Source organism: Agelaius phoeniceus, chromosome Z, assembly GCF_051311805.1.
Source record: "Agelaius phoeniceus isolate bAgePho1 chromosome Z, bAgePho1.hap1, whole genome shotgun sequence".
Classification (NCBI taxonomy): Eukaryota; Metazoa; Chordata; class Aves; order Passeriformes; family Icteridae; genus Agelaius; species Agelaius phoeniceus.
Window position 1 is genome coordinate 63940894 of NC_135303.1, and position 13034 is coordinate 63953927.

General features: G+C 45.9%; 1 long non-coding RNA gene across 1 annotated transcript; it reads left to right on the forward strand.

Moving 5' to 3' along the window:
- Positions 1 to 3235: 3235 nt before the first annotated feature.
- On the forward strand, positions 3236 to 9958 carry LOC143692125 (uncharacterized). Its single transcript, XR_013179991.1, has 3 exons — positions 3236 to 3736; positions 5897 to 5947; positions 8940 to 9958. It is a non-coding gene; the product is annotated as an uncharacterized LOC143692125 (long non-coding RNA).
- Positions 9959 to 13034: the final 3076 nt, after the last annotated feature.

Genomic DNA, 13034 nt, shown 5'->3' on the forward strand with positions numbered 1-13034 from the left:
ATTACAGTTCAGAAATTATGGGATCTAACAGTGTAATGACACAAATTTGCATTTTTTTGGCTAACATCTAGAACACAAGAAAAAGCCACAATTTGGGAATAAACAACAAATAATATCCTGATAAATTAACTATTACAAAAGCCCCTAACAAACCAGAAAAGCTCTCTCCCTCAAAAATCACAAACTGTAACAAAGCTGGGAGATTATGAGAGACCTGGTAGGGAGTGATTTTTGGTTAGGTTTTGGGGATTTTCTTCCTATGTTTCTCCTGATTTATTAATTTTTTTTTGTTTTAATTTAATGAAATTTAAAGTACCAAAACAATGTGAATCCTTCATTTGCAAAGTAATTCAATTATTGGAGAGTGAAAATATTAGAGTAAAAACATTGTATTTTAATTTTGCCACCATAATTGGCTTCATGAATGAAGGAAATATAATTGAGGTTCTTGTTCAAGTAGGTTGCTTGGGGCAGATTATCATGAAATGATGCTGAATTACCAGCTTTTTAATATCCATCCATCCATCCATCCATCCATCCATCCATCCATCCATCCATCATCTAATTATCTATACACGACATAGATACATAGATAGAGAGATAGATTAGATAGATAGATAGATAGATAGATAGATAGATAGATAGATAGATAGATAGATAGATAGATGGATGGCAGATTTACTTTAGAACAATTTGCTTGCAATGGAAAGAAGGTATGAAGTCTTTTGATTATTTATAGAAATGTAAATATAAAGAAGTTTTAGATATTACATAAGAAAATATATAAAGAAAATAAATGAATAAGAGTAGATAGTGGATAGGAAAGTCATCACCATCCACAGACTGAGCAATGAGATTTGATTGCTGCAATTTCGAGGTCCTTTGGTCAAAGTGATGGTTGAAGCCTTGCTCCATCAATACTGGGTGAAGTTTGTGAAACATAAAGTGAGTTACTATGTGTTCAGGTTCAGATGGGAATGCCCAGGTACCGCCCTTGGTAAGGAAATGGTTTCGCACTGTCTGATGCAACACCTTGCAACATTGTGGACTATGCACAGTCCTCTGCTGGAAAGCCCAAGAAATGGGTCTAGAGGCCCTTTGGGAGTCTTTGATGGCTCATGACCCATTCTAGATATGACAGCTGTTTCTCATCTCACCGTAGTTGAATCAATTCTGCCTTGTCAGAAGGGGTGAATATCTTCAGGCCTACATGTGACTGTTCTAATACCTCCCCTTAGCAGGAGGGAGTTACACCTGAGTGAGCTGTGTTAGGGAGTAAATTGGCATGATTAAAAGAATTATCTCATCTTGCAACATCTGCTTGTTTTCAACCTTTCCCCTTAACTGACTCAAAATCCAGCTTGTTACCAAGCAAAGGTCAGTTTTTATGATCATCGTCTAGTGGTAGTGCACATTCCCTCTGCACCTGGGCTGTTCCTGTGCAAGTCTCAGGTTTTGCCATTACACTTCCCAAACCTCCCCTTCTCCCCTTCAGTTTCAGGGATGCAGTGGGTGCAGGTGCAGTGGGTGCACCTGGCTGCAGCAAAGCACTCTACTGTGTTTGCAAATTGCTGATGATTGGGTCATTAACCTTTAACCCTTTCATTTAACCTTTAATTTAACCACTTTGGTGTCTCACACATGAGGCAAAAAATTTAGTTTCAAGAAACAATAATTTCTTACATCACTATATTCAAGATCACTGATTAGTAAATACCAGTCAAAATAATTCTTGATGCATTCAAATTTACACAAAGCCTAAAACTGTGGTAGGTTTGCGCTGATACTACTTTTCAGAAGAGCAGTATTGGCACCATTGTAGAAATAAAGAAGTGAACAATTTTCTGCTTTTCCTTCTACTTAAGACCGAAATCAAACCAAGCAACCACCACCTAAATCCACAAACCTCAAAAAAGCTCCCAAAACCCAAATCTCTCCATGTGATGAGTTCATGGGTATTTACATTATTCCATCCTAATTCAGCAACCAGTCATGACATCAAAGAAGGTCAGATGCAGTAGCAAATCTTTCATAAGGAGAAAAAGAATATAGAGATCTATAATATTTTATAGATTAACTTGATGATCTTTTTAACAATTGTGCATAGGAACAGTTGTTCAGAAACCATTTATTTGGAATCATAAAGTGTTTTGACAGGGAAATTAATGTGTGTTTTCTTTATAAGTATCAAGTTCTTTCACAATTCAGACACAATAACAATGTCAATCTTTAGTTTCCCTTTTCAGATTCCTAATAACGCAGTAATAAGCCACTGCTAGTGGAGGGAAATGAAACAACCAAAAAGCAAAACAAAATCAAACTCACAAACTGAAACTGAGCAAACAAGAGAAGAACCCAAAAAAAGAAAAAAATCCAAGAGACTAAGAAACCATTCTCCTGCTACTTTCTATCTTCCTGTAGACATTATTTTCTTAATACCAGTGTAGACTAGCAGGTATTGCAAGACTCTTCTTCTAAACATTTTCATATTTGCTATGATAGATTATTACTGAAATACTGCTCAATCCATGGACAAAGAATATCTCCTCTTGTCAGTTATTCTAGCAAAACCAAGGAAATTTATCACCAAGGATAGTTTTCAAATATTTATGTGCAGTAAGGAGTACGAGTGTTTCTTCTCAGCACCAATATTATAAAGCAAGTTTGTAAATACTTTTACAACTAGTCAGGTAAGACAGACCATGGGTAATGCACTGAAAATCTTATACAGGTTTTTTAATTTGCATATGGTGATCTTCTATTTTGAAGCATTAAAGAAAGAAAGGAATGATAGTCTGTAACATTGTGTGTTTTACATGGGTTTATTGTAAAGTTGGTTATTTTTATAAGTTAAGAATTTGGTTTGACCCTCGGTTCCACCCATGTTCTCCCTCATAATGGTTCCTTCCACCAGTTACCTGTCAATCAATGTAACCAACCCCCTTTCCTTTTGAGAAATTTCCATGTCAGTCTTCCCTTACCTAACATATGATTTGTCCCCTGAGCCTTTTCCCTCCCCTGGGCCATTCCTATTAGTTCAATTGTGTCCCTTGCTCCTCCCCTGGGCTTCGTTCATTGGTCCCTTGTGTCTCCTTCCATTACACCCTTCCCCTTTATGAGTGCATCCCTGATGGTTTTTCCCTGACTGGGAAAATTTTTACCAGGCCTGCCTGGGTCAATAAAGCGCCTTGGCACCCACACGTGTGTCCACTCCTTCCTTCCTTTGCCTCAGTACTTTGCAGTCCTGCTCTCGCCTGCGTCACTACGCCACAGACGGAGCCACTACTTGGGGTTCTTGCAAAGAACCTGGGAGTGGCGGGATTTGTGGTCTCCACTGGTCACTCTGGGAGCAGCTAGCCGCACCCGTCAGCTCCTGTGGCTGCGGGATAAGACTGCAGTTGGCGCACTACCATGGGGCAGCTTCGCCCGAACCCATCAACTTTGGTGCCGAACGTGATGCAGCTTTGAATATGTCGCTGGTGCAACGTGGCTTTAAAGGCATCACAGCTTGGAAGGAGCTGCCTGACGGAGCTGGACTTGTCCTGTGGGCATCAGCCCTTTTGGAATTATCGGTTCCTGGCAGCGCCAACACCTCCACGGGAGCACGCTGATTTTTGTCTGGCGGTGCTCCCGGGGAAGCGAGGGCACACTCCCATCTTGCAGCGTGCAGATAAAGGAACGCCTTCCTGGACTGGGGACTGGTCCTGCTGGTTTTTTTCCTGAAGTCAGCGGTCTGGTGAGTTTTCCCCTGGTGGCGTTGGGACGGACCCAGCCAGGAGGGGCTCCCTTTAGGTGGTTGGTTATCCCAGGGGAGGGGACACACCGTGCACAGCGTGAGCAGTTGCCACTGCAGCTTTTGGGACCCTTTTCAAAGTTTTAAGTTTCTGTCTCCAGCAGTGAGTGGGTGGAAGTGTTCAAGTTCTCAGCATGGGTAATAGGCTGTCTTCTCAGCAGAAGGAGGTATATTTCCAAGTTGTGGGATTCCTGCGGGAGGAGGGTGAACAGTTTTCTAAAGGGTTAGTCAAAAGCTTTGTCTGATAGATGTTTTCTAAGTTCCCGTAGTTGACCGCTAAAGAGATCAAAGAAGAGAGTTTCTGGAAGGCAGTGGGTTGCGAATTAACTGAAAGTACCAAAAAAAGTGATCCTACTGTCAGGGAAGGGTATATACAGCTGTTTCTTTTAAGTATTGAAGTTGTAAAAAATAATGCTGCAATTCGCGAACGGGAAAGTGGAGAATGTCCTGCGGCAAGCTCCCCAGTTCTCCCTCAAACCCCATCCCTGCCTTCTTTCCCTGTTCCCACTTCACCTACTCTGGGTGGAGGGGGGGAAGCAACCCATCCAGAGCAGATGCAGGGCTGCTACCATCTCCCTGGCTTCCCCCAGTCCCCTCGGTACCCTTGCCCTGGCAGTGCTGGCCACACTGTCGGGGAACCTGCTCCTAACCCTCCTTCCAATCCTCTTTTCCCAGTTTCTGAGCCCAAAAAAGTTCAAGGTCACTTTAGTGCCCAAACCCCGTTCCTCGCACGATCCCAAGACATGCCACAAGATGGTTGCCACCTCGTGGTAGCCACTCCCACGCTACAAAATGGCTGCCATTGCGTGGCTGGGTGTTTTACTCCCTCTTTGTCATTGCAAAATGACCACTGGCACGTGGCGACCATGCCCGCGCCACAAAATGGCTGCCACCTTGTGGCAGAAGCTTCTCCTTCCCTCAATCCCTTCCGCCACACCCTGCCTCCTAACGCCACCTCTTTCCCCTCCTCTTCCTCTGAAGCGTTTACATTGTTTCCTCCCACATATGATTACGTAACGCCTCCTCCCACATCACCTGACCCCTCCCCTTTTCCCACGGCAGTACTATCTGCTCCGCCCTTGCTCCACGTGGCCTCCGCCCAGAGTTCTGCCCCTCACCCTCAGGGTGCCGCCCCTTCTGTTCCTGTTTCCCACACCCCGCCTTCCAGTTCCCATGGTGATGGGAGCAGCTGGGGTGGGGGGCCCTGGAAAGCAGGATGATTTAAGTAATGCAGAGCCTTTGTTCCTCACACCAGTTACATATAATAGAAATGGGACACACTCGTGGTATAAGCCTCTTTCTTATGATAATATCTGGGATCTCTGCAAATCCAAACTGGAATTTGGCCCAAAAAGCAAGTTTTTTCAGAGCATTTTAAAGACAACATTTTCAAGAACATTAGTTCCCAAAGATATTAAACGGCTCTTTAGTTGTCTACTCACTCCAGCTGAGTATCAATTGTGGGAGAGGACTTGGAAGAGGTTAACAGGGGACCTCCTCCCAGAGATCCAAAAAAGTGAGGACTATGCTGTGGATGTTGAGGGCCACCCAATTACAATAGATCACCTTATGGGTGAGGGGGAGTGGAGTTCTGCGCAAACGCAAGCAGCAAAAATTCCCCGAGAATTCCTGGATTTGGTGAGGGCTACGGCCGAACAAGCCTTCTTTGGAATGCCTTCCAAAGAACCTGCAGTGCCTTACATTGCCATTAAACAATCTTTTTCCGAACCATTTATAGATTTTGTTGACAGGGTAAGAGCTGCAGTTGAGAAAAGGGTAGACAGCCCTCAGCTACAAGAGCAGCTCATTCTAGACATTGTAACCACCAATGCCAATGATGCCTGCAGGAGGGGGTCATCCTTGCCCTTCTCGTGTCACCACTGCCCACACTCACTCAAGTTATCGAGGACAGGGAGGCGAACATTCTAGTCACCATGTTCAAAAAAACTGAATGCGCAGCGTGTCCAAGCCCTGCGTGATTATATAAATAGGGTAGTTTGCGAGGGGTCAGCTAATCATAATAACGTTTGCCAATTAACCACATCAGATTGTCTTGAACCTTACCGACTCAGACTAACTCACTCTATTGTTTATTCCAATCAGGACTGGCTCGAGATTGGCGCGGAGCCTGGACTTCTCCCACACATTCAACAGGTAGAGACCAACAGGTGCATTCCATCCATCGATTGCAAGTATCTCGTTGTCGGGGACATTAAATACACTCCCTTGGGGGTTGAAGTCGTTCCAGCAGTCCTCACACTCCACCCAGAGCGCTTCACCCTCATGACGCACTGTGTCCACCCCCCCTTTCCCTGCCAGAAGGCCAGATCATCACACAAACTATCCCTATACCACGTTTTATGTGCAATGACCTGGACCTTTCTGTCTTTTACACTGAGGTGCTAGGAGAAGAAAAGCCCCTCATGTGGTGTGGCCTTAAGAGCAGGGGTCAATCTATTCAACTTCAGGGGATGACGGACACGGGAGCAGACGTGACGGTCATTCCTCCACACAAATGGCTGTCATAGTGGGAACTGCAAAATGTGAGTAGCTCAGTACTGGGAGTTGGGGGCTTCCAATTGGCACGCAGATCAAAGAGCATAGTGCAAATTATGGGGCCGAATGGGCAATTAGTGTCTGTATGCCCATTCATTTTGAGTTCCAAGTTTACCCTGTGGGGGAGAGATGCCATGTCACAATGGGGGGCGAAATTGGACTTGCCCACTCCTCAGCATTTTTAGGCGTGGCCACTGGGGAGGACCCTACCCTCAGACTGAATTGACTTACAGATAAACCAGTCTAAACCAGGGTAGAGCAGTGGCTGCTGAGCAAACAGAAATTAAAGGCGCTCACTCAGATTGTGGAAGAGGAACTGGCCAAAAGCCACATAGTGGAAACCAACAGCCCCTGCAACTCTCCTGTTTTTGTTATCAGGAAGCGTGGAGGTGACAGGTGGTGCCTTCTCCACGATCTGAGAAGAATCAATAATGTCATTGAAGACATGGGTTCCCTCCAACCAGGGATGCCTTCCCCATCTATGCTCCCACAAAATTGGAAATTGGCAGTTATTGACATCAAAGACTGTTTCTTTCATATTCCCCTTCACCCAGATGATGCACCACAGTTTGCTTTCTCTGTGCCCTCCATCAACAGAAAAGATCCCATGAAGCGCTACCACTGATGCGTTCTTCCTCAGGGAATGAAAAACAGCCCTACTGTCTGCCAGTGGTATGTTGCTAGGGTTCCATCCCCTGTGCGCGCAAGGGAGAAAAAATGCATAATATATCATTACATGGATGATATCCTTATTTGTGCCCCTCATGACGACACACTTGCATGTGCCTTAGAGGACACTATTACAGCCTTGTCGGTGGCAGGATTTGAGTTGCAAACAGAGAAAGTCCAACACCTACCGCCTTGGAAGTATCTGGTCCTTGAGATCACCCACCATACCATTACACCCCAAAAAATCCTAATTCACACTAACCCTAAAACCTTAAGAGACCTGCACCAATTCTGTGGATCCATAAACTGGATCAGGCCCTGGTCAGGGCTCACCACAAGAGATTTATCCCCTCTCTTCAACTTATTAAAAGGGAGGGAGACCCTGGATCTCCTGAGGGCCCTGACTCTGGAGGCCAGGGCAGCACTCGAGAAGGTCCAATCCATCATTGCAAGTCAACACGCCCACCGGTGTCATGAGGATCTGCCTGTCAGCTTCATCATTCTGGGTAGGCTACCGCATCTTTACGGGTTGATTTTTCAATGGGACATGGACCAAAAGGATCCCCTTTTCATTATAGAGTGGGTGTTCCTTGGTCACCAGCTGTCCAAGAGCATCACCAAGCCACAAGAACTGATGGCTCAGCTGATCACAAGGGCTAGGGCTTGCCTGCATGTGTTGGCGGGGTGCGATTTTGCATGCAATCACCTCCCTATCCAAACATCCATGGGGAGGATATCTTTGGACACTGAAAAATTTAGACCGGTCTAATGAGAATTTGCAGTTCGCCCTAAACAGCTACACAGGCCAAATTTCAATCAACCATCCAGGCCACAAATTGTTTAATGTTGACTTTAATTTGGTTCCAAAAGAGATTCAAAGTCACCGCCCACTCAAAGCCCTGACAGTTTTTACAGACGCATCTGGAGGATCCCACAAGTCAGTCATTACTTGGAAGGACCCTCAAACTCAGCAGTGGGAAGCCGATGTGCAGATTGTGGAGGGTTCTCCACAAGTTGCTGAGTTAGATGCAGTCGTCAGGGCCTTTGAGAAGTTTCCACAGCCTTTTAATCTAGTAACTGATTCAACCTATGTAGTAGGCGTAGTGTCCCGGGCAGAACATGCAGTGCTCAAAGAAGTTTCCAATCCTGCCATCTATCGCTTGTTCTTGCATTTAATACCCCTGGTTTCCCACCGAGAGCAACCCTTCTTTGTAATGCATGTAAGATCACGCACTGACCTCCCTGGGTTTATTGCCGAGGGAAACCACAGGGCAAACGCCCTAGCTGCACCACTGCAGCTGGCTGGCCTACCTAGCATCTACCAGCAGGCCAAATTAAGCCATCAGCAATTTCATCAGAATGCCCCAGGGCTATTGGAATTGCCCTACGCCAATTTCACCTGCGGTGAGACCGAGCCAATGCAATTGTGGCCACCTGCCCAAATTGCCAGAAGACGGCTTTACCATCATTGGGTCCCAGGGTGAACCCTAGAGGACTCTGCAGCTGCGAAGTCTGGCAAACTGATGTCACCCAGGTGTCTGAAGTTCAAATATGTCCATGTATCTCTGGACACCTTCTCAGGGGCAGTCTCTGTCTCAGCCCACACCGGGGAAAAAGCGGCAGATGCACAAAAACATCTGATTCATGCCTTTGCAGTTTTGGGGATCCCATCTACCATCAAAACAGATAATGGCCCAGCTTATACCTCCAAGGCATTTGGTGAGTTTTTGCAGGAATGGGGGGTACGACATCAGATGGGATTTCCACACTCCCTCACTGGTCAGGCTGTAATAGAATGCACTCACCAAACTTTAAAGCAAGTCCTCGCCCACCAACGGGGACATGTCCAAGCTCTGTCCCCACATCTCAGACTTTGTAAAGCGCTCTTTACTATCAATTTTTTGAACTGTTCTTTTGACAGACCGAAGCTGCCAGTCCTGAGACATTTCCATCAGCAACAACACTACGGGTTAAAAGAAAAGCCGCCTGTCCTTACTAGGGACCCAGACTCTCAAGAAATCCAGGGTCCGTTCCAGCTTATCACTTGGGGTCGTGGATACGCCTGCCTGTCCACGCCCTCAGGTGGGTCCCTAAGAAACTAATCAAACCCTATGCACCAATAGAGTCTGTTAGCGCGCCTCAAGCTGTAACCCCCCCACGAAAACGCCGCAGGAGGGGAAGAAAACTCCTGATATTATCTCTCTTATTCATTTGCCATTCATTGTTATGTTTGTTTTAGTATTCATTATGTCTTCTGTTCTCATTTCATTTCAGGCACCCACAATGCTCCTCGCAATTGTGGATGCTGTCCCGCATGAAGAGAATAATTTACTCTGCTGTCATTCATTTCTTGCCGTCCTTGTGCTTGGGTGTCTTGAAGCAAGTCATCACTGCCTCCACCACAAAGCTTTCCTCAAGCATGCAAGATTGCCTCTGCTGCCATTGTTACAAAGAGCAATAGCTGGTGGGAGAGCCAAAAGGCAGAGAGCATCAGAGTATAAAGGACTGGACTTTACACCTTTTACAGCACCCTCTCCATGAACTGGACTCTGTTCCTTTTTATAGTGCCCCCCTCTCCTTTTAAAACAAAAAAAGGGGAGATGTAACATTGTGTGTTTTACATGGGTTTATTGTAAAGTTGGTTATTTTTATAAGTTAAGAATTTGGTTTGACCCTCGGTTCCACCCATGTTCTCCCTCATAATGGTTCCTTCCACCAGTTACCTGTCAATCAATGTAACCAACCCCCTTTCCTTTTGAGAAATTTCTATGTCAGTCTTCCCTTACCTAACATATGATTTGTCCCCTGAGCCTTTTCCCTCCCCTGGGCCATTCCTATTGGTTCAGTTGTGTCCCTCGCTCCTCCCCTGGGCTTCGTTCATTGGTCCCTCGTGTCTCCTTCCATTACACCCTTCCCCTTTATAAGTGCCTCCCTAATGGTTTTTCCCTGACACTGTTACTGGCCCTGCCTGGGTCAATAAAGCGCCTTGGCATCCATAAGCGTGTCCACTCCTTCTTTCCTTTGCCTCAGTACTTTGCAGTCCTGCTCTCGCCTGCGTCACTACGCCACAGACGGAGCCACTACTTGCGGTTCTTGCAAAGAACCTGGGAGTGGCGGAATTCGTGGTCTCCACCGGTCACTCCGGGAGCGGCTAGCTGCACCCGTCAGCTCCTGTGGCTGCGGGATGAGACTGCAATAGTCATAAAATTCCTTCCCTTTTATTAAACAAGAAAGGGCCTTGGGAGTTAAGGAGATGGGAAAAGGGGGAGATTAAACCCTGAAATTTTAATAAGAGAATAAAATACTTATAAAGAATCACAGAATCACTAGGTTGGAAGAGACCTTCAAGATCATCCAGTCCAACCCACTCCCTAACACCTCAACTGAACCATGGCACTGAGCACCGCATCCAATCTTTTTTTAAACACATCCAGGGATGGTGACTCCACCACCTCCCTGGGCAGACCATTCCAGAACTTTTTCATTCTTTTGTAAAAAACTTTTTCCTAATGTCCAACCTATATTTCCCTTGGCGCAGCTTGAGACTCTGTCCTCTTGTTCTGTCAGTTGCTCCCTGGAGAAAGACACCAACTCCACCTGACTACAGCCACCTTTCAGGGATTTGTAGAGGGTGATAAGGGCGCCTCTGAGTCTCCTTTTCTCCAGGCTAAACACCCCCAGCTCCCTCAGTTGTTCCTCACAGGGCGTGTGTTCCAAGTCTCTCTCCAGCTTCGTTGCCTCCTCTGGATGCATTCCAGCGTCTCAAGGTCCTTCCCAAACTGAGGGCCCAGAACTGGACACAGCACTCGAGGTGTGGCCTCACCAGTGCCCAGTACAGGGGAGAATGACCTCCCTGCTCCTGCTGGCCACACTGTTCCTGACACAGGCCAGGATGCCTTTGGCCTTCTTGGCCACCAGGGCACACTGCTGGCTCATGTCCACTCAGTTGACACCAGTACCCCCAGGTCCCTTTCCAGCCACACCGTCCCCAACCTGTAACACTGCAGGGGGTTATTGTGGCCAAAATGCACTTGGATTTATTAAACACTTGGATTTAATAAACTCCATCCGATTGGACTCTGCCCAGCCATTCAACTGTTCCAGGTCTCTCTGCAGAGGTCTCCTACCCTTCAACAGATCGACACACAGTCCTTACCTTAGTGTCATCTGCAAATTTACTAATGAAAGACTCAATCCCCTCATCCATGTCATTAGTAAAGATATTGAACAGAACTGGCCCCAGCACAGACCCCTGAGGGACACCACTGCTGACTGGCCCCAGCTGGATGTGGCACCGTTCACCTCCACCCTCTGGGCCCGGCCATCCAGCCAGTTCCTAACCCAGCACAGAGTGCTCCTGTCCAAGCCGTGGGCTGCCAGCTTGTCCAGGAGTGTGCTGTGGGAGACTGTGTCAAAGGCTCTGCTGAAGTCCAAGTACACAACATCCACAGCCTTTCCTGCATCCACTAGTCAGGTCACTTGGTCATAAAAAGGGACCAGGTTGGTCAAACACGACCTACCCCTCCTAAAGCCGGGGTCTGATACCCTGGCCACCCTGTAAGTTCTGTGTGATGAAAATCAATATAAACTGTTTCATGACCTTACTGGGTACTGAGGTCAGGCTAACTGGCCTATAATTACCAGGGTCCTCCTTCCCACCCTTTGTGTGAATGGGTGTCATACTGGCCAGCTTCCAGTTATCTGGAACCTCTCCAGTGAGCCAGGACTATTGGCAAATGATGGAGAGGGGCTTCACAAGCTCATTTGCCAGCTCCCTCATCACCCTGGGATGGATTTCCTTTGGGCCCATAGATTTATGAACATCCAAGCATCTCAGCAGTTCTCTGACTGCCTCCTCCTGGACAACAGGGGGACCATTCTGGTCCCTGACAGCATCTACCAGCATAGGTACTAAAGAGGAAAAACTGAGGGGATAGAAAAAAGTAGCAAAATTGATTACTGGGGAAGCAAGATGAAGTGTCTTTAAACTCTTGGAAAAACACAGTATGAAGTCTCTTTATATCATATATAGTGTGACTTCATGTTTTAGTTTTCAAAAATGTATTTGTTTTTCTAACATTCTCAACTTCATTAACCATTCTATTTGAGATGGATGAGAAGTCAGAGAATGAACTTTCCCTCCTCTCCTATCACAAACATGTATAACATGTCTTAAGCATCAAAATGGGATTCTCTTATTTTCTTCTTTTTTTTTTCCTCAAGAAAAACTCAAACAAAGCTGAATGGTGACAGAGGAATAATCTACCAATATAAGTTACCTAAAACATCCTATGTTATCTTGGGCAACTCTCTTGGTAACATTCTCAACAAATTTGTAGAGGAAGCTCTGGTGCTGGAGCACAGGAATCACTTTTCAGCTATCAAAACTTCTAATATCTTCTGGTACACACTGTACAGTAAACTCTTACCTTGTGCTTTGGCAGGTGATCAGTTATTGTGCCAGTGGTTGTGCTACAGTTTAGCCCTTCCTTCATGCAAATGACATGTTTTCAATCACAATTTTATTAAATAAAATCAATAAAGCAGTAATAAAATGTAATAAAAAACATACTTCTTAAAATCAAGAGCAACAGTAATTAGCACAAGACATACACCCTCTGCATTCACACACGAGCTGTCACTCTTAAGCATATCTACAACCCACTGCATGGCTGTCCAGCAGAAGTCAATCTCCAGCACACATCCCCCAATGGATAACAGGCCCAGATCAACTGTAAGGATGAAGTGACAGAACCACTGCCTAAATCTGTTTATTATATTTTGCTTATGGTCTCCAGGTTGCAGTGAATCCAAGGAGGTGGCTCTGCTGTCACAGCACAGCCAGGTCTGTGGGCAAGTGGTGCCAACAAACTCTGGGGTCTTTGGCACATCTTCCCTATCCAGCAATCCCAAAGATTTACCACATAAAGTTTATGATGCCTGATTTCTGTGTGCCTGTCCATCCAAGCATTATTTTTCTGGTGTCATCCAATCATTTACCATCTCACCCACTTCT